The sequence below is a fragment of the Bombus vosnesenskii genome, unplaced genomic scaffold (assembly GCF_011952255.1).
Source record: "Bombus vosnesenskii isolate JDL3184/JDL3185 unplaced genomic scaffold, Bvos_JDL3184-5_v1.1 scf7180000015320, whole genome shotgun sequence".
NCBI classification, from domain to species: Eukaryota; Metazoa; Arthropoda; class Insecta; order Hymenoptera; family Apidae; genus Bombus; species Bombus vosnesenskii.
The window spans coordinates 218,958-243,534 of record NW_022883936.1 but is presented as its reverse complement, the minus strand read 5'-3'; the positions used below and the strand labels follow the sequence as shown (position 1 = coordinate 243,534).

At 39.3% G+C, this 24,577-nt stretch overlaps 2 pseudogenes; both read right to left on the bottom strand.

Moving 5' to 3' along the window:
• Positions 1-732: 732 nt before the first annotated feature.
• On the bottom strand, positions 733-1,973 carry LOC117241152 (annotated as a pseudogene).
• A 15,249-nt stretch (positions 1,974-17,222) lies between these two features.
• LOC117241151 lies at positions 17,223-18,482 on the bottom strand (annotated as a pseudogene).
• Between the last annotated feature and the right edge of the window lie 6,095 nt (positions 18,483-24,577).

Genomic DNA, 24,577 nt, shown 5'->3' with positions numbered 1-24,577 from the left:
CATAGGGTTTATCACAACGCCGTAATTATTGAGACAGTTGAACAAGATCTCCGGATGTTCGCGATGTTGGTTTTCGTCGTCCGAGGCTATGAGAAAATCATCGATTTCGTAGACGAAATCGAGCCCACGTGTGATCTCGTCGACGAACCGCTGACATGTTTTCGCGACGTTCCGAAGTCCAAACATCATGTTTGTTGCTTCGAAAAGTCCGAAAGGCGTTGTTCTCGCGGGTTTTTCGATGTCCTCGGACGCAATTGGAATTTGGTGGTAAGCGCGGACAAGGTCGATTTTTGAGTAGACACGCTTACCGTACAGATGTTGCGCGAAATCTTCGATGTGTGGTGGGGAGTACCTGTCGGGTATGGTGCGAGCGTTCAACGCACGATAGTCGCCGCATGGTCGTAGACTTCCGTCATTCTTTGGGACGACATGCAGGGGTGATGACCACGGACTCTTCGATGGCCGCATCACTCCTTGCTCGATCATTGCTGCAAAATCCGCCTTGACTTGCTTGAGACGATCCGGTGCGAGACGGCGTGGTTTGTTGTAGACTGGTGGGCCGCGTGTGGTTTCAATGTGGTGTACCACACCGTGTCGAATTCTCTCTCTTCCGAATATCGGTAGGCGGGTGAAATCTGGAAATTCTGCCAAGAGTTGGTGCTATGGTGATTCGCCGATGACGGTCTTAACGGACACTTCGTCTGTCGTGGCGGTGTATCTCCTTGATGACATTTAGGTTGTCGTGTCAATGAGTCTTTTATTTCGCGGGTCCACGAGCAACCCGTAGTGACTTAAAAAATCCATGCCGATGATGGACGTTTTGACGTCAGCTTCTGTAAAGTCCCATTTGAATGCTCTGCGTAGGGACAGGTTTAGATTGATCGCGACGGTGCCGTATGTTGTGATTCGTGTTCCGTTGGCCGCGAACAGCTCGTACTCGCTTCTGTTCACGGGTCCGTGTAACTTGTTGCGCGGGTATACACAAATATCGGCGCTGGTGTCGATAAGATAGGAGATTCGCGAGTTCTTATTCGTTACGAATATGCGACGGGATGCCGAACCGTCGTCTTTTTCCACTTTTGCGGGCGGCTGGTCCCGTTTCCCGAATTCCAAGAGCAAGGGAATGTGCACTTTCTCGCGCGTTCTCGGTACTGTGCGTGGTAGTAACATAGTCCGTCTTGCCGCGGAGGATCGCGGGGGCGCGAAAGGGGACGGAATTGTGTGCGCGAGCGCGATTGTGATCGTGTTCGACGATGTTCATCGATTCTTAGCTCGGCTACTTGCGCTTGAATCTGGTTTACTCGGGCATCTATTCGCGCTAACTGCTCGTCCAACGCGTTGAGGGCGGCTGCCACAGAGTCGCCTATTCCGCTGTTCTGGCCAGGTGGGTGGGTTACTGCAGGTAGTCGGATTGCGCTGACCGCGACGATCTGCCCTGGTTCCGGGGAGGCTTCGAAGATGCTATCGGCGATTTAAATGCGGGTTTCCGGGTCTTTGCTCTGTACGGAGGTTAGGATACTCTGCACGCGCGACGGAAGTTGACCTTCCCAGACGGTGAGGATGACATCGTCTGCTAACGAGTTGGTGGCTAGGTTTCTTAGGTCTTGGTAGAATTGGGATGGCTTCCTATCACCCATTTATTCCTTCTCGATTACGTGTCGGAGTCTCTTAGCGTCCGACTCTTTCAATCTCTTGATGAGCTCCTTTTTGACGAACTCGTAACGCCCGGTCGCTGGTGGGGCGATCAATACGTCTCGGATTAATCTCACGTGCGACTAGTCGAGATGTGCAACAGCGGCCTGATATTTTTACTGATCGCCCGTGATCCGGGCAGCTTCGAACTGCACTTTCAGCATCGTGAACCACAAGTCAACATCGTCAGACCAGAACGGTGGCACGCGAAGGAGTGCATTTATTGAGTCTACGTTGACCCCGCCGATCGTCGTACGTTCAGAATTTTCGTTAGTTGGTGTTAGTCATTTCGAACTGTCTTAAATTCGCGGTGTTTAACGTCTCACGAGCACTATCACGGCCACCTCTTTCACTAAAAATCACGTCGGTCGTCACCAATTTGAAGTGGAATGTCGTGATAGATGCGGAAGGAATACTCAGATGTATTCAACAATAGCGTTTATTAAACTCTATCACTTGATAACAAAGAATAACAATTAACGATAGTAACGATTAACAGCAGTTGAATAACGATTAACAATAGTGGCGATTGACCGATCTCTCGAAGAATAGCTGTCTCGCTTCTCTTCGCCATTCGCGGCTCGGGGTAGAATGTCCTCTTCCAGATCGAACTGATTCTTCCCTTTGTTGCCCATCGTTATCCCCACTAACGTGCGTTCATTAAATGTGCCGCCGCGACTGGCACGTGTATGCTCTTCCGAGAATTCGGCGGAAGGAGCGTGAAGATATCGATGGCACTGTAGCGTAAAATTAAGATAAAAACGAGAAACTTGTCAATTTCCGAACAGGAGATCGTGTTCTTTTATTTTTACTCAATTTGTACAGTATTATTTTCGGTTCGCGATGATACACTTTTGATACTTGGGCTAGTTGAGAATTTTTCAGACTGACTGGATGATTTTGAAGGGAGCATTTATATTCTTTTATTCGTTGGAGTGGGAGAAGGCTTTGCTCGTACTTATCATATATTTCGGAGAACGGCTAGAGTGACCGAATGCCACCCAGGCGGCTGAGAACGGATGTTGACCGGACGGTCACACGTGATAAGGCGCTCGGAATTTTGGTTTATCATATGGCTGCTCGAATTACACCTGTGACATTTCCCTCTTCTTAGATTGAACTTGGTCCCTCAAGTTTTCTTCAGAAGACTTTTGTGGAATAGGACTTGACGTGGCTTGAAAATTACAGCTGATTCCTCCTCTTCAACTAGGTGGTATGTGTTGGTTGGAATATAGATGTTGGGTGTTGAGCCCAGGGTGAGTGGTACTGGTGGGGCTGTCGCATTGTGGCTGTTGATTACAGTTTCATTTCGACAGCAAAATAAATTGATACATAATTTGTTCGGTATACATTTCCTGATGCATTTGAATACCCCTATTTTGTTTAATCCATATATACCTAGTATGCCTAATGCTATGTACCCTAATATCTGGAGCGTGGTTAGTCCCCAATACTGTATATTTTTGATTCTATGTTCGAAATTAAGAGTTTCTACCTCGTCGCCTATTTTATCGATCGTGGTTTTATAGCCTTGTAAATTATCTATTATCTTTGGTGCTCGCTCGAGTTTATCTAACAGATGAGTGAAACTATCGTTTGTTTTGAGCGCTAGGGCTTTTGTTTTGATTTCGTATTCGACTTCGTTTTTTGTTTCGCCAATACGCATGTGTTCATCTTTGTACAATATATCGCAGGAAGTGTTGACTCTTATGATGGAAGGCTTGTCAAGTTTTTGTAAGGTATGTTTCGTTTGGCAAATTGTGTCTATTTCTATCGGATTTGCTGGTATCGCAATGTAACAGTTGCTAGTTTTGAGCGGTATAAAGCTAATGTCTTCAATCTTAAATACAGTTATTTGGCAATGTTCAATGTGAGGTTTGAAGTTTATTATTTCGCTGCGACAATCGATTCTCGAGTTTCTGTCATGGATTGGTAGTGTTTGTTTGCATATAGTGGTTCCGGCTCGATTCTTACAAAGTTTGTTGAAGTACTCGATATCAGCGTTTATAAATGAAAGACGTGAGGTTAAATATATCTGATGTACTCGGGATAGGATATACCTGTAATATGTTCCATTTTGTGTTAGAGACTAAAGGCACTATGATTTTGGAAAATATTTTGTCATCTATTGTGAAGATTTTAAGATCACTGATGTCGAGTATGAATTAAAAATGTTCGGTTTTGGTAGAAATCGCGGTGTTGTACATCTGGCTACCTATTGCCTTGGCGTAATTTTCTATAAATTCATCGGGGTCGAGTATTTGTGGACCAATTGTTCCTTGTTTGCCTAATATCATGACGTTAAGTATTTCATCTAATTGGAAGTGTAAAGTTTGCATCGCAGTGTCGAGTTTCATGATTATCTTAAGCATAAATCTATCGATATTTGCCTGCCGTTGTTGTTTTAATATATCGCTATGTGATTTCTCTAAAAGGTTTAGCTTTTCTGAGTTTACAATTTTTCTAATAAGTGCTGTTTGATTAGCTATTATGGTCTTGATTTTATTATTGTCATCGAATAGTTTGTTCATATTCTCGTTTATGAGCGTAAGATCGTCATCGTCGAGAGTTCCGAACAGACCTTTCGATACAGAACCTATGATGTTGAGTAAACCTCGTGTATTTCGGGTATGTGTTAACGCTTTCAAGTGTTTTGCGAGTTGTTTTAGGTTATTGATACGATTTTGTAATCCGTCTAACTCTTCAGCGTATTCTTTGCTGATTGCACGTGAGTCTATTGTTAATTTATATGATTCTATTGTGCTGATCTACTCGTATATGTCGCTAGTGTCTAATCCTACTATAACATTGGCAGTATCGCTGTACAAATATCCTTTTCCTATGTTTTCTACGAATACAGAGTTTCCTTCTAATGGCGTAATATTTATTTGCGCGGATACTATTCCGGCAAAGAGGAGTGTCGACCTGGAAAGTAAGGTTTTAAACGATTACCGTGTATCTTTTTGTCTTGAATCAGATAGTAAGGAGTACATACTTTATTAATCGTGTATGGTCCTAACCATTCCACATCAAGTTTATGCCTTTTATGATCGTTATGTATTAAAACGGAGTCTCCTTCTTTGAAAACTGATTGAGGTTTTATAATTTTACGACTTTGATCGCGCTGATATCGCTGTTTACTTTTGATCAACGTTTCGCGAGCGTGTCGGAGTCTAGAGTCCCATTCCTTTTTGCGGAACGTGACTTCGTCTGCGTATGTGCGTTGGGGATTCTTGGATATTGTGGAGGGAAGATTGGCTTGGTGTCCGAATGTGAGTTCGAATGGCGTGTAACCAGTGGAGTCGTGTGTCATTGTGTTATATGCAAGGCATACAAAATTAAGTTGATCGTCCCATTCTTCATCCGAATTTCGCTGTATCGATTTTAACATGTCTGTTACTACTGCGTGTGTCCGTTCTAAAGATCCGTTACTTTGTGGGTGGAAGGATGTCGTTTTGATATGTTTGATTTTGAACGCGTCTTCGTACTGTTGCATTAAACTAGATATAAAATTCTGTCCGCGGTCAGTTAATATCTTTTTTGGAGCGGAAAAGATGTAAATGTAATGATTCAAGAGTGCGTTCCAAATTGTTTCCGTTTGCTGAGTTTTTAGTGGTACGAGTATTAAGTATTTTGTCAATTCGTCATGTATGGATAGAATGTACTGATTGCCTTTTTTCGTCTTTTTCAGTGGGCCTAATAAGTCCATAGCAATTTTATCGTTTGGTTCGAGGGGTGTGTCGGTGATACAAGGTTCTTCGCGCGGTCTGATACGTGTAGTTTTAGATGTTTGGCAGGTGTCGCATGATTCTATATATTGTTGTATGCGTTTCATCAAATCTGGTACTCTGTGCCGTTCACGAATGCGGTCGTATGTCTTTTGTATACCGGGGTGTCCTACTAAATCGTGATTTTCTTTCAATAATTCGTCTATTTCTTCGTCGCTATATGTTTGAATTGGTTCCCATGCAAAATTTAATTCTTTCACGGTGTTGTTCAGGAATAGTAAAATTTGTTTGATCGCGTTCTTCTCGGTCTCTGTGAAACTGTCGTCGCCTATACCTATCTTTTCGTTTATATGAATAATTTCGTTTAATTTAGTTAACCATTCGATTCTGTCGTAATTTCCTAGCTCTGTTTTGGATAATTGATAGAAAGATTTACGGTTCGGAGTCATTTTGAGAATTTTGGGTAACGCGTAGGTAGATTTTTCCCAATCGTGATATTTTTTATCGAGTTCTATGTTCAAATTTTCGCGTCGTCTGGTCAGAACATGTATTCTAGATAGTGCGTCGGCTGCAGTATTATCTTTTCCTTTCGTGTATTCTATGTCGTATTCGTATTCTTCTAGTTTTAATCGCCATCTCATCAAGCGTGATGAGGGGTCTTTGCAATTCTGTAACCATTTTAGTGCTTGGTGATCGGTTCGGATGAGGGATTTCCGTCCTAACAGATATTGTCGGAGGCGTTTCACGGCCCATACTATTGCTAAAAGTTCTTTTTCTGTAGTGGAATAATTTCGTTCCGGTGGGTTTAGAGTTCGCGAGATATAACAACATGGATGTCCGCCCTGTGATAAGATTGTGCACCTATACCTTCGTTACTGGCGTCAGACGTTAATGTGAATGGTTTCGCAAAGTCTGGGAATTTTAGTACGGGTGATGAACAGAGTTTGTCTTTTAATGTCTGGAATGCTTCCTGGGTTTTATCTGTCCAATGAAATGGTGTCTCCTTTTTTGTAAGTTCGGTCAATGGTTTCGCGATCTTAGAAAAGTTTCTGATGAACTTGCGGTAATAACGTGCTAGTCCTAAGAACGATTTGATGTCTGTGGGATTACGTGGCTGTTTGAAATAGCTAACGGCTTCTAATTTTTTGGGATTTGGCTTTACACCTTCGGCGGTTATTATATGTCCAAGATATTCTAATTCTAGTTTGAGAAATTCGCATTTGTCCGGCTGTATTTTGAGTCCGAGTTCGCGTAGGCGTTGCAATACTATCGCGAGGTTGCTATTGTGCTCTTCAATCGACTGTCCGAATATTATAATGTCGTCTAAATATACGAAGCAATGTTTATTTATGAGTCCTCTTAGCGCGGTATCCATCATGCGTTGAAATGTTGCAGGTGCATTCTTTAAACCGAATGGCATCCTATTGTAATGATAGTGTCCTTGTGGTGTGGAGAATGCTGTGTACTTTTTAGAGTCTATGTCCATTGGGATTTGGTGGAATCCGGAGGATAAATCGAGGGCTGAGAAGAATTTTGCGTTACCTAGTTGGGATAGTATGTCGTCTATGTCAGGTAATGGATATGCGTCCTGGTCAGTCAGTTCGTTTATTTTTCTGAAGTCCATTACAATTCGCCATTTCTGTTTCCCTGAGGCGTCTGCCTTTTTTGATACTACCCAGACTGGTGAATTGTAAGGAGAATCAGATGATATTCTATGATGTTCTTTTGTAGCATTTCGTCCATTTGTTGTTTGATTTCTTCTTTGTGGCATTCAGGCGGTCGGTAAGATTTTGTGTTACTGATTTTATTTTCTTTTAACGTTATTGTGTGTTTAGCAAGGTTAGTGCATGGTAATAAGTCGGCCTCTAGATTGAATACGCCGAGGTAGAACAGCAATATCTTTTCGATTGGTTCACGGAGGGTTTTCTCTATATGCGAAAGTCTAACTAAATCTTTAAACGTGGAGACTTGATCGTACGTATTTGAATTTTCGATAAAATTAGCCATTTTGGCTGGGCACTCACCACCATTGATAAAGCATATCGTTGTCGGTTTTCCTTCCAGGTAGACTGTTTTTGACACTGCTTGTTTTGGAGGTACGTCGTTTTCCTGTTGCAATAAAAGAATATTATTGTCAAGTTTTAATTGTTGATTTGATAGTTCAAATCTGAATTTAGATAGCGCTGGTAAATCGAGTTTGCCGTCTTCTATAATTGGAAAGTTGTCTTCTACTACAAAAAATTCTAGAGTTTTGCCAAATAGTTTTACCAAGGCATGTTCGTTAGTTGTAAATTTAGAGTGTCCCATCGAGAATTTCCGTTCTTTTGTTATTCTTGGTCGTAATACGCATCTTCGCTTGAGTATGTTAATTCCTGCTCCGCTGTCAACGAGGAATTTATGTCGTCGTCCGTCGGATCGTAAAAGTACTGTGGAAAGTCTTGTGGCGTTTATTCGTAAGTCTGGTATATTAGTTCCTCTGTTTCTTGCTTGTGTGTCTCGAGATTGTGGACTGCTGGTGGTCTCGGAAATTGGCTGGGTGTTTGAAAATTTCTGCATTGACTAGAGACATGTCCGATCTGAAGCATTTTAATTGAGTTCTTTGGACAAGTGGAATTTGTTCAGTTTGCCGGAAGTTTCTTGGCATTCGATTAGGTGTTGGAGTTGGTTTTCTAATGATTGGGTGGGGATTATTGGTCGTTAGTCGTCGCTGCTCAGGGAGTCGTAATCGTTCTGTAGGTGGTATGGTGATAGGTGCGTAAGGAACTACTCTTGGTGTTTTTAACGAACAATAGTTTATTTAGAACTAATCAACAATCAGAGTTAACAATTAACAATTACACTTAACAGACAACTGGTAACAACTAACAAATAACGATCCGAGGGATCATTCGACGCGTTGCTATGCAAATAGTACCGAGGAGTTACACATTTAATGGCGTAAGACAGACTGCCTGCCCTTTTGTTTCGGATCGCGCAGATTCTTCCCTCAGTAGCCCATCGATATCCCCCACTAGCGTGCATTCATTAGATGTGCCGCCAGTGCTGGCACGTGTATGCTCTTCCGAGAATTCGGCGGAAAGAGTGTGAAGATATCGATGGTACATTGGGCACGTCGGTGTTGCGCTTTGGCGGCGTCGCGCTTTGCATCCGGAACCGTTGAAAAGTTCCGTGGCCCGTGCCGCCACAATTCCATTGGTTTTGGTCGTCGATTTCGATCTTCCCTGAAGAATCGCTCGATGTCGGTGGCTTTTTTTCGGCTTCAAGGACATTGTATGGTGGATTGGCGAGTAGTAATTGTCCTATTTCGGTTTTCAGGCCTCGAATAAAATCGGATACGGAGTCTCTTAAAATCCTGTCGTTCATAGCTCGTCTAGTAATTTCGTCACAGTATTCGTTCGTTATACTGTATTGTAGCTTATTGAGTTTACACTGAACCGAATGGATCCTGGCAGGGTCGCCAAAATGTCACGTAATAAATGACGAGGTAATATATATATAATATTAAAAAAAGGAGAATGAACAATAGCTCGTTCGTATACTTTATTCACAAGGCAAAGTTACATTTCAATAGCAAAATACAGACTGACTTACTGACTAAAGGACTGGGATCTTTACCTCCTCACTATGACTCACATATCTCACGAGTGGGAGTCCGGCTACTGTCTATTCTCACCGCTATCGCATGACCAGGTGTTATATGCATATCCTGAGGTCGGCGGATTCCTGGCTTTCGGGCAACGTTACAACGGCGTAGCGCTTTGTATTACTGAGCCGTCACAAAATCAGCAGCGATTGGAATATCCATTTCTTTTATTTTATCTACGTGACTGAACAAATTATTTAAGTGATCGGACATATTTTCGCTACTGGACATTTTCGTGAGTAATAATTGCTTTAGGAGCGTAGCTGTTCTTGTGGGTCCTTTGGATTCGTAAACCTCCGTTAATTTATTCCATACTTTATGTGAAGCTTTGCAATGCTTCACATAACATAACTCACTCGAACTTATGGTAAGAATAATATCGGCTCTGGCTTTACCATCCCTTTTATTCCATAAAGAGGTTTCATCTGCTGCTTCAGGTTTAATTATTGAACCATTTGCATATTCCCACAAGTCATCTTTAATGAGTATTGCTTCCATTTGCAATTTCCATGTGTCGTAATTTTCTTTGTTTAGTTTTTCAATACCCAAACTCACCCCGCTCGACATTTCCCCCCCACCCCTTTTTGATAACTGTATTATCACGTAAACAATTATTGTATACTCGATAAAGCGTCCTTATGATATTCAACACTGAATCATCGATCACGCACCCCCCTTTTTTTGTTTTTAGGTTATCTTCTGCGCTCCTCAATATTACTACTATTAATAATATTTTCAATAAAAATAATAACTAATTATTGCACCTGGGCCCATAACCTGTTGTTATTTCTATACTCAGAGGTAGGATCACAATAGTTATTTTTTTTATTGAATAGATAAATCTATCACACCGTTCTGAGCCAAAAAAAACCTTTATTGCACGCGCTTACAAAAACTAGGGATAAAAACAAAAAGGCATCTTAAGCCTATCGATTAAATCTATCGATTGTAACAAGGATCATTCTCTAGTTACTATTTCTTATAACTAACGCATCTGCATATGGATGGCAAGCACGAGCTCACGTTGTCATTTTCAACAGTCTTTTTTTAAAAATTATCATGGAAATGATAACAATAATATTAACGGTATAGGGTAATCATATTTATTGAGCACATTTTTTACAAATATACTGAATTTTGTTTGTGTATTTTCCGCATACGATCTTTTTGCAACATATATGTCGGGTTATCATTAGAATTTAAGGCGCGTAACGATTCTTCGTTTGAGTTAGCCATCGTTTTACGAGACAGAGATTATATTTACGCGAATATACAAGATTTTACAAAATATTATAAATATTGAGTTTAATGAATGATAAGATTAACAGACGATAAGTTTAACTAATAATTAGATTAAAGAATAATAAGTTTAACGAATAATAAGAGTAACGAATAATATGTCTTACGAATAATAAATTTAACGAAAAAAATGAGATTAACGATTAATAGGTTTTACGAATAATGAATTTAATTAACACTATTAACAATGTTCCTAGGTTCAAACGAATCCACGGTCAACGGGATAACTCTTTACTATGCGTAGAATAATGTAATATCGTGATATAATATATTTACAAGAAATGGATGATACAGATGTTAATCGGACAGAAAAAGACGATTGTTGTGCAACCTGAACTATTCACACCAAACGTACAGAAAACAGCACAACTAAATAATTAAATAACGACTCGACTTTCACAAAATGCAATCAACACTCTCCCGGCAACGCCAATCGCAAACTCTGTTTGTTGATTCCTTTTTTCCCGTCGCTTGGCAACCGCTCGTGGCCAAGATCACGTAGGCCTCCTCTTTCCAAAATTACGCGATCGAAAACAAACGCCTCGGCTCTCGCGACATTCCACGCGGTTCACCCGCCAACTCCCAGGCCTCTCACTCACGATACTACACTCGGCCATCCTGCAATAACATCTGCCCTCAGATGTTGCCTTCTATCTCGCTGTCATCAGATGCGTCACTTTCGGCGTTTATGACCCAAGGTTTCATAAAATCAGCAGTAGTTGATGACCGTTTTGGCCCCTCATGCTTTCCTACCTTCTCCACAATGTAGCGATCACTCCGCATTGCTCGCACTATCCGGTACGGACCCAAAAATCTTCCTCCCAGTTTTAATCCTGGGCCAAACTGCGTTCTCTTTATGGCCACCAACTCTCCACTTAGGTACTGTTTCGCACCTTTTCTTCTTTTGTTGTAGTGCCTCCGATTTTCCTCTTGAGTAGCAGCAATTTTCTTTTTCGCGTCCTCACGCAGTTCACGACGTTGCTCTTCGAATTCCACCACCCATTCTTCTTCAACCAATTTTCGGATCTGTGGGTCTTCTTTAGTTTGCATCTCGACCCCGACAAGTAGCTGGAAAGGAGTTTTTCCCGTGCTCCTGTTTAATGTAGAATTCAGGTATTTCTGTACTTGGTCGACATGTTTATACCAATCATCGGGTTTGGGGGCAGTCAGTTTAGTTAGTAAAGGTATGAGTGTCCTGTTTACCCTCTCTACCTGCCCGTTCCCCCTCGGCGCGCCCGTCGTGACTAATAAATGCTTTATATTTTCTTCTTCGCAATACAGTGGGTTCCCAAAAACAGCCGCTTGCTTCTTCAGTCGATCGATAACATCCGCGGTATCAGTAGATCTAGTAGGATAAAGCCACGTAAACTTCGTAAACGCATCCACTACTACAAAGATGTGTGCGTATCTTTTCTTTGTAGCTGTCATAGGGCCCACATGGTCAATATGGTAAGTGTCTAACGGTGTGTCACCTTTGTCTAACGGATTTAGATATTCCTCTTGCTTGCCCAATTTTCGTTCGGCTAGGATACAATCGAGACAGTTAGATACCACATGCTCGACCTTTTCACGTAGCCCCTTAAACCAAAAGTCCTTCTTGATTATAGCTTCTGTTTTGGTGACCCCAAAATGCCCACGCTCGTGCGCCTGCCTGACTACCTGAACCTGCATAGCCTTCGGTACTATTATTAACACATCATCCTTACACTCTTTATACAAAATATTGTTCCTTATTACATACCCATCGACCTGATTGCACGTTGCGGCGTCTAAAATCCTACGGACTTCAACGTCCTTGTTCTGTGCACTTCTCAACAGTGCAATCAGCCCGTCTTCACTTTCCGTTACATACATATTGCTCGGCAGGGGGTTTCTACTCAGACCATCCACATGCTGCATGCTTTTACCTGGCCTATAACACACCTGATACTTAAACTCGTCTAGTAAAAAGGCCCATCTGGCTACACGCACACACAAATCTTTCTTTTTCATTGTCATAGCAAACGCCTGGCAATCCGTGACGATAGTAAACGGCATACCTAACAGATATATTCTAAACTTGTTCAACGCTTTTACAATTGCTAGTACTTCCAGTTCGTAACTGGTGTACTTTGCTTCGGCGGGAGTTGTTTTTCCGCTGGCAAAGTAGACCGGATGGAATTTTCCATCGTCCAGATCTAGTTGCATTAAAATTGCTCCGTAACCCTCTGCGGACGCATCTGTATGCAACTCAGTCTCCGCGCCCATTCTATACAACTTTAACACTGGTTCGTTGACAAGCGCTGTTTTCAAGATTTCAAAGGCCTCTACTTCTCGATCGCCGAACTGAAATTTTACCTCCTTTTTCAACAAATCCGTCAAAGGCTTAGCAATCTTCGCGTATCCCCTAATAAATTTTCGAAAGTACCCCGTAAGTCCCAAAAAACTCTGAACCTTTTTAACAGATGTTGGCTTGGGAAAGTTTGCTACTGCCCTAGTTTTATGTGTAGACGGCCTTATGGTATTTTTTGAGACTATGTACCCTAAATATTCAATTTCCTGCTGCAGAAAACGACATTTTCCCCAGTTTATAATTAGCCCATACTGCTCAGCTAACTCTATGACCATTTGCAAACGTTCCCACGCCTCCTCTAAATTCTTTGCAAGAATAATAATGTCATCCATATACACGATAACAATACCTTTACCTACTAGTTCTTTAAAGATCATCGAAATATACTTCTGAAACACAATGGGTGAAATCTTTAAACCAAACGGCAACTTCAAAAATTCATATTGCCCCGATGGCGTAACGAAAGATGCATATTTTCGGCTGTCTTTGTCTAAACACACGTGAAAAAAACCATTCTTTAAATCCAACGTTGTGAAAAACTGAGTACCTTGCAATGCATCTAAAATATCATCAATTAAAGGCAATGGGAAATGTGAACACTCAATAAGTTCATTAAGCTCGCGAAAATCAACACAGACTCTGATAGAACCATCTTTCTTTCTAACTACAACTATGGGACTTGCATATTCTGAGTTTGACGGTTTTATTATGCCTTCATTTGTCCATAATTCCATCAACTCGTCCACCCCTTTTTTCTCCGAAGGCGCCAATCTTCGCGGCCTTCGAACCACAGGTTTGTCACTCTTTAAAACGATATTTGCCGTTATCCCAACGTCCCGCTTTTTCTCCGGCCTATACCCCCTAATGATATCGCGAATCGCTTCACGATAATGCGGTTCCTGTACGTGTGTTAGGTCTGTTTCGTTAGTCTGTTCTACCACGTTAATTCTAAACACATCCGGCACGTCTTTGTTAGTCTGTTCGTCAAGCCGCAAGAAAGTCACTTCGCCTCGTTTAACCCGTAACTCTACCTGATCCAGAAAATCAGTGCCTAACAACAGGCCGTGCTTCGTCAATATTTTGTTTGAAACAACGTGTAAAGTGATTGGCAGTTTATACCCATCAACCATCATTACCTTGGTGAATTCACCCCAGGTCTCATTGCCAGCGGAACTAAGACCGTCGAACTTAAGCTTGTATTTACCTAGCGGTGGTGACCCTAACCTCGCATATTCGTCTGATCGAATGAACGTGAGATCACTACCCGTATCCACTAATGCCACAAACCTACAATCATCTATCGCCACTTCCTTCATATACTTCCTCTTTTCGGATCTTGACACTACGCAAGTCTCTTTTGGTCGTGCCGTACACCTCGCTGCAATATGTCCAAATCCGTTGCACTCGAAACACCTAACCTTCTCCCCTCTCCGGACACTTAACACTTAGATGATCCTCACTACCGCAAATGAAGCATTTTCTTTTCTTCATTGCATCTACAGATTGACTGAGCTTCCCGTTCTTCTGGGTTTTAGCCGGCTTCACAATCGACTTTACTCTGCGACTCTTCTGCTCTTCGTACATCACTAACCTCTTCCTCAACTCTTTGATTGACGTAGCGCCGTACAATATAGCCTTATTGTTCTCGTCGTCTATTATTCCATCCACTATGTATTCCACCTTTGCTTCCTCCTCTATGTCCACATGGCTGGCTATTTCGAGCATGCGGTACATGTAAGCCAAACATGCTTCATCACTCTCCTTTTTTGTTTCTTCAAGTTTCTGATGTACTTGCCTACTGTTGACTTTCCTCGAAAATTCTTTCACTAGCCCCCTCTTCAACTCATGCCAAGTCCTGGCATGACACTCGAAGCTCGCAAATATGTTCGCTGATCTCTTCAGCAGCTTCCTGGCGTAGACTGCCTTCTGCCCATCCGACCACATGCACGTATCTGCGACTTCCTCGAACGACTCGAACCATCGTTCGACATTTTCACCTTCGTCGCCACTAAACGACTCTAATGCATCTTCGACGTCTCTAAAACTCAGTGTCGAACCAACACATGCCCTTCGACAATATTCATCACGGTCCTGATACACCCTTCGCGTACCTCTCTTGTATCCTCTTGCGTTTTTTTTGTCATTTTCATCCTCACTTTCGTCGTCGCTTTCTTCTTCCGACGATATGTCGTTACCATCCATGACCGCTTGTAGCCGTGCGCGTAATTCTACTTTTCTTCCCGTCGTTTTTAAACCCAAACTAGCGAGGCGCTCCTTCAATTCCTTCGTATTCATTTTCTCAAAATTTTCATCTTCGTTACAATCACGCTCAGCTCTCTGTACATTTCCTAAATCTCGTTGACCGGTTAGCTCTTCACCGCCCGTCGATCCCTTAGGATACGATTGTCCAGCCCTACACGCCCGATTCAGCCTTGCAATCAGCACTGACCTCGCACCAGATATAGGGAGGTTCATTCGCGCGAGCTTACTCCTCAGCTCCTCCAACGTCGAACCCTCTTCACCCGACAATCGTTCGTCCCCAACGTTTGCCATTTTTCACACTACACAAACTTAAACAGTCAACGATATCGTCTTTTATCGCACCGCGTACCGGTAAATTCACAACTAGCTCGAATAGCTCTGTTAAACCGTTTCATTTTCTGTCTTGTCCGATCCCGGACAAGCCCCCTAAAAAATGTAATATCGTGATATAATATATTTACAAGAAATGGATGATACAGATGTTAATCGGACAGAAAAAGACGATTGTTGTTCAACCTGAACTATTCACACCAAACGTACAGAAAACAGCACAACTAATTAATTAAATAACGACTCGACTTTCACAAAATGCAATCAACACTCTCCCGGCAACGCCACTCGCAAACTCTGTTTGTTGATTCCTTTTTTCCCGCCGCTTGGCAACCGCTCGTGGCCAAGATCACGTAGGCCTCCTCTTTCCAAAACTACACGATCGAAAACAAACGCCTCGGCTCTCGCGACATTCCACGCGGTTCACCCGCCAACTCCCAGGCCTCTCACTCACGATACTACAATAATTTGAAACACAAAAATACGATTGCTGAGACACTCGCTAAATTGCTCGATGTATCACTTTCCAAGGCGATCACACGAATGAATATCTGATGAAAATCTTTTTCGCTATACGACTGCATTTGTTTGTTATATGCTCGCTGGAGGCATCGAGAAGGTTCCAATCGCCGTTGCTAGGCAGTTTCTGCCAAAAGTTTGTTGTATATTCTTTGGAAGCATCGAGAAAAATCCAAACGCCGTTGCTAGGCAGTTTCTGTCTGGAGTTTGATTCCTAATACAACGTGTGTCCCATTATATCGACATCTCCAAAGTACAATTCTGTGTGATTTCTAGGGAGAACAATACAACCGATCCACACCTTCGTCAGACAAAACGTTTATCCCGTGACCGTGGCTACGTTCGGCGACCAGTTGTCATCTCGAACCCACTTTCGCTATCACAAATATCGAACAATTACAAATGACAACAATTGCTTAATTATGGCTATGATAAAATCTAGGCTAAAGCATTAGAAGACTTTCCCAAAATTGCAAAGGGAAGGCTCCGGTTTTCCTTTCATCTCCGACATATACAACAATTATTGCTTCTATTTTTTTTGCAGTAGCCTACTTGGCAACTTTTTCGTACTTATGACGTTGAAAATGAACTTTCGTGGCCGAAATGAAGCGTCTGATCTTTGGCAAATGTTCTTGTTGAGATATGTATAATTTTCTGTGCTGGACTAGGTTAAAGGCGTAATAGAGATACTTGTATGTGAATATCAGTGTGTGGAAGTATGTGTGTCCGAAGCGTCTCGAAAACAAAGGAATGTAAACTCTTCAGTCGGTTAAGAGTCGTTTAAGAGTCAGTTAACAGTCGGGTATAGAAGAAAGTGCTGAGACGCGTGCAAGTGTGTATCGATGAATATATAAGGAATCGTTCATGAAATAAATATTTCATTATTTTAATATTAATCCTCAGTATAAATTTAGTGTTCCTATAACATTATTTCGGCCTCAAAGATCCACAATTTTCAACAGTTCTCCTTGTTTTCTCCAGCTAATTCCTCGGCTAAACAAAATATGTACTCCTTTCTGGATATTTTCGATCCGGTGCACTCTTTGTATAATATCCACGCGTTTAGCGCTGCCAAATCTAAGATATTGAAAATAACTTGAAGGGGCCATCGGAAACTCCCTACTTTCACATTATATTTGCGTGCCATCTGGTCAACGACGTCCACACCAAACTTTGTTTTATTATAAAAAAACAATGGTTTCTGGAACACGTTTATAATAGTCTTCTACTTGTATACCTGTATGTTTGGTGCTTAGAAGGTTTACTTGTATACACAGTAAGCGTGCAGTTTTCTAATTTATATAAATGAGAGGAAAACAAAGTCGTCTTGTCCTTTTTCCCTTGAGCATCGATTTTCATCTTTCCCCATATAAGGGAAACCACTCAAAATATATTTTGTTTTGACGTCAACTGCTAATCAAAACTTAATGGCAAATTTATGAGGTTTATTCGGCATATATTGCGTAAACCTGCATCGGGCTTTGCTTGGAAATAATTGTTCATCTATTGAGATATTTTCAAATGGCTTGTAACAAGCCTGGCTATTACTTATAAATCTGTTCCATATTTCGCATATCAGCACAAATTTATCTGTTTGTAATCTTTCGGAGGCTTTCAATGATCTCGCTTCATATGTGCCCTGGACATATAGTATTCCTAGAAAACTACGTAACTCAGCAACTGTTATTGTCCAGTCTTTTTTCAAAACTCGATGCGCCTCGGTTTCAGTGCAATCTTTTATGTGTTCCATTATGTGTCTGTCAATTATCCATTCGAAAGCGCTGGTTACACAACCGGATATAATATTTCTCTTAGCATAACCAGTAGGCCCTGCGATATCCTTGAATATCATACGAACGGGCGTCCTACCCCTAGATCCCTCGCTCTCAGTTTTATCCACTGTGTCTCGTCAATTGCGATTTCAATTTCATCCATTACATTTTGCGATGTACTTGGAATGTTCGTCCTTTCATCCTCGGAGTCAGAACTAGAAAGAATACGCATCCTTTTCTTGTTACCACACGCTTCCAAGTAGGTTTCCTCTTCATTATTCGAAGATCTTTCTATCTCTTCACCTTCAATGTATACAGAACTTTCACTGTCAGCTTCGCTTTGGCCTAATTCATACTGATCTCCTTCGGAGGTATCTTCAAAACAATCTTCATTCATGTTGACAATTTTGTTCGATATGTGGCGGCATTCGACCACGGAAATTTTCAACGGCTTCGCGACACAAAGCGCTATACCTTCAAAGCGTAAGGCCGACAGGCCTAATCGATATCCCTACGGTTCTTTCGCCGAATATCCGGTGGAATGCATACGCGGCAACCGTCGCGGACTTCTAATAAACGTGAGCGTAGTGGAGTTATCGAGGGGCAATAAAGGAAAGAATCTGTTTGGTTTTGAACCAAAAGATTCATTCTGTCCCGAGCTGCGAAGTGCGAAAAGTTAAGCGAAGCCAACACAATTAGAGAAACGGGTTATTGTCTCTTGAAAGTTCAGTGTTAATCGTTACTTGTTATTAATCGTTGTTAAACGTTAATCGTTGTTAATCATTAACCGTTGTTAATCGTTAAGAGTTTAATAAACGTTATTGTTAAAAATCAAGAGTATTTCTTGGAGCACCTTCACCGACGATCACCTCAGATATCTTATTGTATCTCCTGGATGTACACATGATTGCTAGAAAAGGGAGATTGGTCAAAATAAGAAAATACTGTGCCTAAATTCAATTACCCTGTCATAAATACTTATAATAATCTGAAACTTTTGCACACTGCCTTTGAAAAACGGATTGTTTATGAAATCAGCTAGCCCGTCAATTTGACGGGTTTCGTAGGGATTCGTATATTACATACAAATTTTAAAAATGGAAAAGCTTAGGAAAAAATAATTGTGTGTATAAGTTAATTAATTTAGATTAATTTAATAGATTAATTTACTATGCAAAATGGTTAAAATTAATGCTATGGTTTTTGGGATATTTCATTTCGAAGTTTGAATGAAATCTGTCAAATTGACGGGTCCCGTAAACTTAGTGTTAAGAATGTCTAAACACTTCTGACCACGTCAACAGACGTATTATTTATATATTATTACATAATGTTACGTAATTTATTTTTATCCTTTCCGACAAATTGTCTTTTGTGGCTTGTGTGGTTACTCTAGCTTTGTTCTCGTTATACATCGATTTTGAGCCAAAGCTATATTTTTGAAATATTATTCGCAAATTTTTATAAAGATAAAACACGTTTACTAAATGCAGTCGCTGTACTTTTACTGAATGCTTCAGGAGTATGAAGGGAAAGCTGAGAGTTCTGAGATATAAAGCTTCGAAACCATTCGTACGATGCTGTTTCATTCTTTATCCTATTTTGAGAAATATTTTTATGACTTTCTTTAGTAAATAAAACTGCAAAATTTCTCGTTCGAATCGGTGAAACATCATAATTGAGGTTTGTCGAAGCCAATCGATATTCTATAAATAAATTTTCTTCTTCGTTTATAAATATTTGTGATGTCACGAAACGATGTAATATTGGATAAAAGAAGATAAGAACTAAGTTTAGTATCAAAACCTACATGTTTCACCTTAAACCTTCTTTCGTAAAATCATTAAAACTTTTTTGTACTTTTATTTATTTATTTAACTAACAATACAATTTTTGGATACCGTTATTAATGCATGTAATTCGTATTGTTCACTGACAGTGTATAGACAAAAACGGCCGTTATCAGTAAATAACCCGGAGGTGCAACAGTAGCTAAAAATTTGTAAATTCGGCAAGTAAGTGGGTTGTGAATGTAAGAGGTCAAACCAAAAAGTCTCTTTGTTTTCTTGTAATCCCCTCAATTGTAACGAGTTTACTTCCATTGTTTCGTAATGATCAATGCCCTAGTTTTTAATGAGTAACAGCTCTTTGCAATCAGGATTCTTAGCAGCATAATCATTACAAGCTGTCGTGGAAGGGGAGTTCAAGCATATTGTGTCAACTGATTTTATATATGATTGCACAGACTCATAATAAATCAAAATTGATGACAAAGTTGTTCATACTTTTCTAAAGGTCGATCTTATTGACCGAACATTGGTAATCGAGAACTATTCACGAACAGATTATCCAATGGAAATCTTTTATCGTTTCTAGTCCTTGAACTAGAAGCCATAATTGCTTCCATATGTTCTGAATATTTCCAAAATGTTTGGAAGTGCTAGTTCGGTAAGCGAACCTTCCTTGAATACTTCTGACTAATAGCACGCTTCAATAACCATAAAATTATAAATGGAACTAAAATAACTGTAATCCAACAACAATAACTAAAAAGAAATTAAAAAAGAAAAGTATATTGGATCATCATGAAGATGGGATATATAGAGAATGGCCCATTTTAATCTATAAATCCAATTATATTCTCGAATTATTTATTGATACAAAAATGTTTCAAACAGGATTTGTTTGGTCGAGAGTAATGTTCAATATAATGGAATAAATTTTCGGAAAGTTTAAATGAAAAGCAGAAACGAATTATTTGTTATTGGACAAGTCTAAAGACAATATTTAATATAATGAGAATAATTGTTATTACCAAATGAAATTTTATTTTTTTGTTTATTACTTTTATTTGTTATTTACCCATCGTTGAGAGAATTTATTTTTACATAAATATAACGTTTCAATCAGAAAGATCGCTGTAAATTACAACTTGTAATTTTTAATAATATTACCTAAGAATAATATGAACTGTGATCTGCCTATTGAAAAATAACCGTATTAATTATACGATTTTTTCATTGTACATAATGAAACAGATAAGATAAAAACAAAAGATATTTATATATTATCATTTGTTGTCGGATTTAATCCATATAGAAAATAAAATTTCATTTACAACTAAAAAATAATAAATAAATTATTTTTGGTATCGTCTAAACGATTATTATTTAAATAAGAAATTTAATTCTTATTCAGAATTAAAATGCTATTCTAATTTGTTATTTATTATTTAACAGGTAAATCAAATGTTGCTCAATTGTGTTTGTAAGAAAACATAAACTTAATATATGTAATTAACCATAACAAACCATCTTTTTTACATTATTATTTTTTTTTACATATGGAGATGTAGTTCCGTTTTTATTTGGAATTATGTATTTTTTTGGCATCTTTTGATAATGCTTCTCAAGATGAATTCTCATTAACCTTTCATGTATATTACTGATTTCAATTAATTTTTGAGATATTGTGTGATAAATTAACTGATTTTTGCGGGAAAACATTCCTCAAGTAGGTCAAAAGCGTGGCTGGTGGTCTTGTTCGCGTCTAAAGTGCCACGTATCAAATATTGCATCTTGTGAAATAGAAAAATATATAGTTCCATTTGAATTTTATCTTGAACTTTACGTTAAATTTGAATTTTACCTCCATATCTTGGAGAATAATGATGTAAATAAGTTAGTACCTAATTGTACCATACAATCGTCATGTAACAATTTTTGATATCTGTAATACGTCAGGCAATAAAGGGCTGTCCATAGTTACCGAGGATAACCCATGTATTAAAAAGGTATTTTCGGTATATGTTGAAATGATTAAATTTAATATATGTATATAAAAAAATATTCCATGTATATAGTAAAAAAATAAGATATTTACCTTTAAGGTAATGTTATCTATTATTCTTTCGTAATATGTGTATATATACTACTGTCTTATATTATGCACATGTATATAGATATATATTCATATGTATAATACATACAGTAGTATATATATAGATACATACTACTACCATATGTAATATACTAGTGGAAATGCTAACACTATGTACTTATGCTATAAATTAATATTAATACGTAGTAATAGATATTAATACCGATACTAATACTATACGATATTAAACATCATTCTAATAATTTTACTTTTGACAAATAAATAATTAGTTTCGAGGTTAGGGATTTCCACCTTTTGCACTCTGCGCAGGCGTTCCTGTTTAGTTACTTTTGAGAGATTCAATGTTTGTACAGGCAAGCCACTGACGAAACGTTTCAGTGAAAGCCCAACAATATGCATATAGTAAGTGGCATTAATATTCGGCAATGTATTATGGCAGATATTATATTACTGTGTGTGATATTATATTACAGATACAATTTTGGTGGAATAAATTGAGATTATATTACTGTATCTACAGATAATTGTTCTACCAAAGTTGTCCACTTGGAACATCATCGTTATTCCAAATAATAAAGGAAATTATTGCTTGCGGAAGTTGTAAGGTATAACGAATGAAGAATTTACCATTCGATTTATGTAACAGACGAAATTGCAATGTATACTAGCCAGTACCGCTACCCACCGATGAATCAGGAGAAGATACAGCATTAATTTGAAGCTCTGTTATTCCAAGAAACAATTAGACTTCACCGTATAACTCCGCTTTATGGATTGTATCGAAAATATCGGATGCCGATAACACTGAACATTGGCGCGTGATAATCAATTTTCGTGCACTAAACGAAAAAAAACAAAGCGACAAGTATCCACTACCTCAAATTACCATTTCGAAACTCTGGACCAACTAAGAGGTGTAAAGTATTTCTCAATCTTTGATCTGGCAAATGAATTCCAACGTTTAATATATCAAGTATTAATTCAATGAAATATAAATTCAAAATTATACGAATGATATAATAGTCTACTCTTCATCTCTACAGAAAGCCAAAATTTAAAGATTGTTGAATCACCTCAAAAATCGCGGATTTTCTTTCTCAACCAATATAAGTGAATCTCTGCGCAAAGAAATTACATACTTAAGGCATAATTTCTGCCGACAGTGTCAAACCAGGTCCAAGGAAACTTCATGCGGTAGAAAATTTTCTTACTCCAAAGTCAGAATGCAACAATCCAGAATCCAAGGACATCTAACAATTCTTAGGATTGACAAGGATCACATATTATCGTTGTTATCAGAGACTAGTTTGTTAACGCAAAATCATTGATTCAGCTGCTAGAAAAAGAAAGTCGTTTGAAATGAACCGATGAACAATAGATATACAAATATTGAGTGCAGTATTGAGCCAAGATGAAATGGTTCCGATTTACCGGTTCCACATGGTTCTCGCAATTTATACACAGTCGGAAAGAATTATTCAGCAACTGAGAAGGAATGCCTGGCTATGATATATGCTACGCAATATTTCCGGCCTTTTGTGCGTAAATTTGCACTCATCACCCACTATCGACCCTTAGTCTAACTATATTCAGTCGAAAGATCCCATTTCAAGATTGGTTAAATGGAAATTAATATCGCTAGAGTACAAATGCAATATCGTACTCAAACCTCGAAAACGAAACAAAAACGCAATCGTGTTGTCTCGTAATTCAGTGGCCTTCTTTTAATCGCTCGCAAAGATAAGGAATTTAAGGAACGAAACGAAATCAAGGAGGGTTTACATAGAACGTACCTCCTTGCAATTCGAACGAAGGACCAATTACAGCGCCACGTCTATCCGTAGAAAGAGGAAAAGTTCACCAGGAAACAATCAACGCAACAACGAAAGACGTTGGCGCACCGTTCCTCAAAACCACATGGAAGGCGATATAAACTCATATACGATACATTCACTCTAATAGCACATTTTAACACTAACCAACGATCATCTTACGTTAAGTCTGAACAATAAATAAAATACTAATAATTCACAAAGGGATCTAATAACGTTGGTCGAAGGAGAAACCGAAGAACCTACTTCACTTGAAAATCCCAGCCCATTGAGTGAAATAGAGAATTCACGCGATCAAAGTCTGCAATCTCATCTATCTCCTCAGCCTATAAGAATATAGACTCCACAAATTCTGGAAAGCACTTGAACGCAGTTGAGAAGTATTATTCCCAATTATTAAGAATCTGATACAGATATATCACTCTCCTAAGATTCACAACCCGAAGAAGGAGAAGGCAACAACGAGTCTTGTAAAATAAACATATCCGGAGAAATATTTATCACTATAATGGAAAAAGATGTACATTTAATATGTACATTTAATAAGTCCGCAAATTGCTACTTAAAAGATGCCAGGGGAAGAATTCTTGCTGATGTCGGTTACTCGGAAAAGAGTCACCTGCTAAGGAGAATCCGCAGGAAGGACAATTAATCATCACTACCGTTCAGCCGTTCAGAATTTTTTCCATGAATCTAAAACAAATTTGTCATAAAATATATTTTTGAAGAACTGAAAGACGAAAATATCGTCACAGTACTACGAAACTTGAAAACTATATTCAAAGAAACGAGAACGACAGCCGTTATATTGTCATTGGCAAAGAACCAGAATCAACCTATCATTCGAAAATACTAAACTCTCATCTGAAAAATACTCAAAAACACCAACGTCGAAATTACCCCATATACGGAAACAAGTATAGCACCTCCAGAGGATATTCGAAAAGAGTTTATGGAAGAAACACATAGCAGTATACAAACGAATCATCAAACCATAAAGATGTTTCAGAATAAGATATTCATGACGAGGAATGAAAAACGATGTACAAGAATTAATGAGAAAATGCAAAAGCTGAAACAAGCTGAAACAACAGTTGGTAAGAGCGAAAATCCCACAACTGATGTTTATTACAGACAATATATAGAAGAACCTGTCACATACCAACTTAACCAAAAACTGCATAGCTGTTGCGATACCGAATACCGGAGCCACAACAATAGCAGATGCCTTCTCAACGATTTTAATTCCCATCTTCGACACATCACGC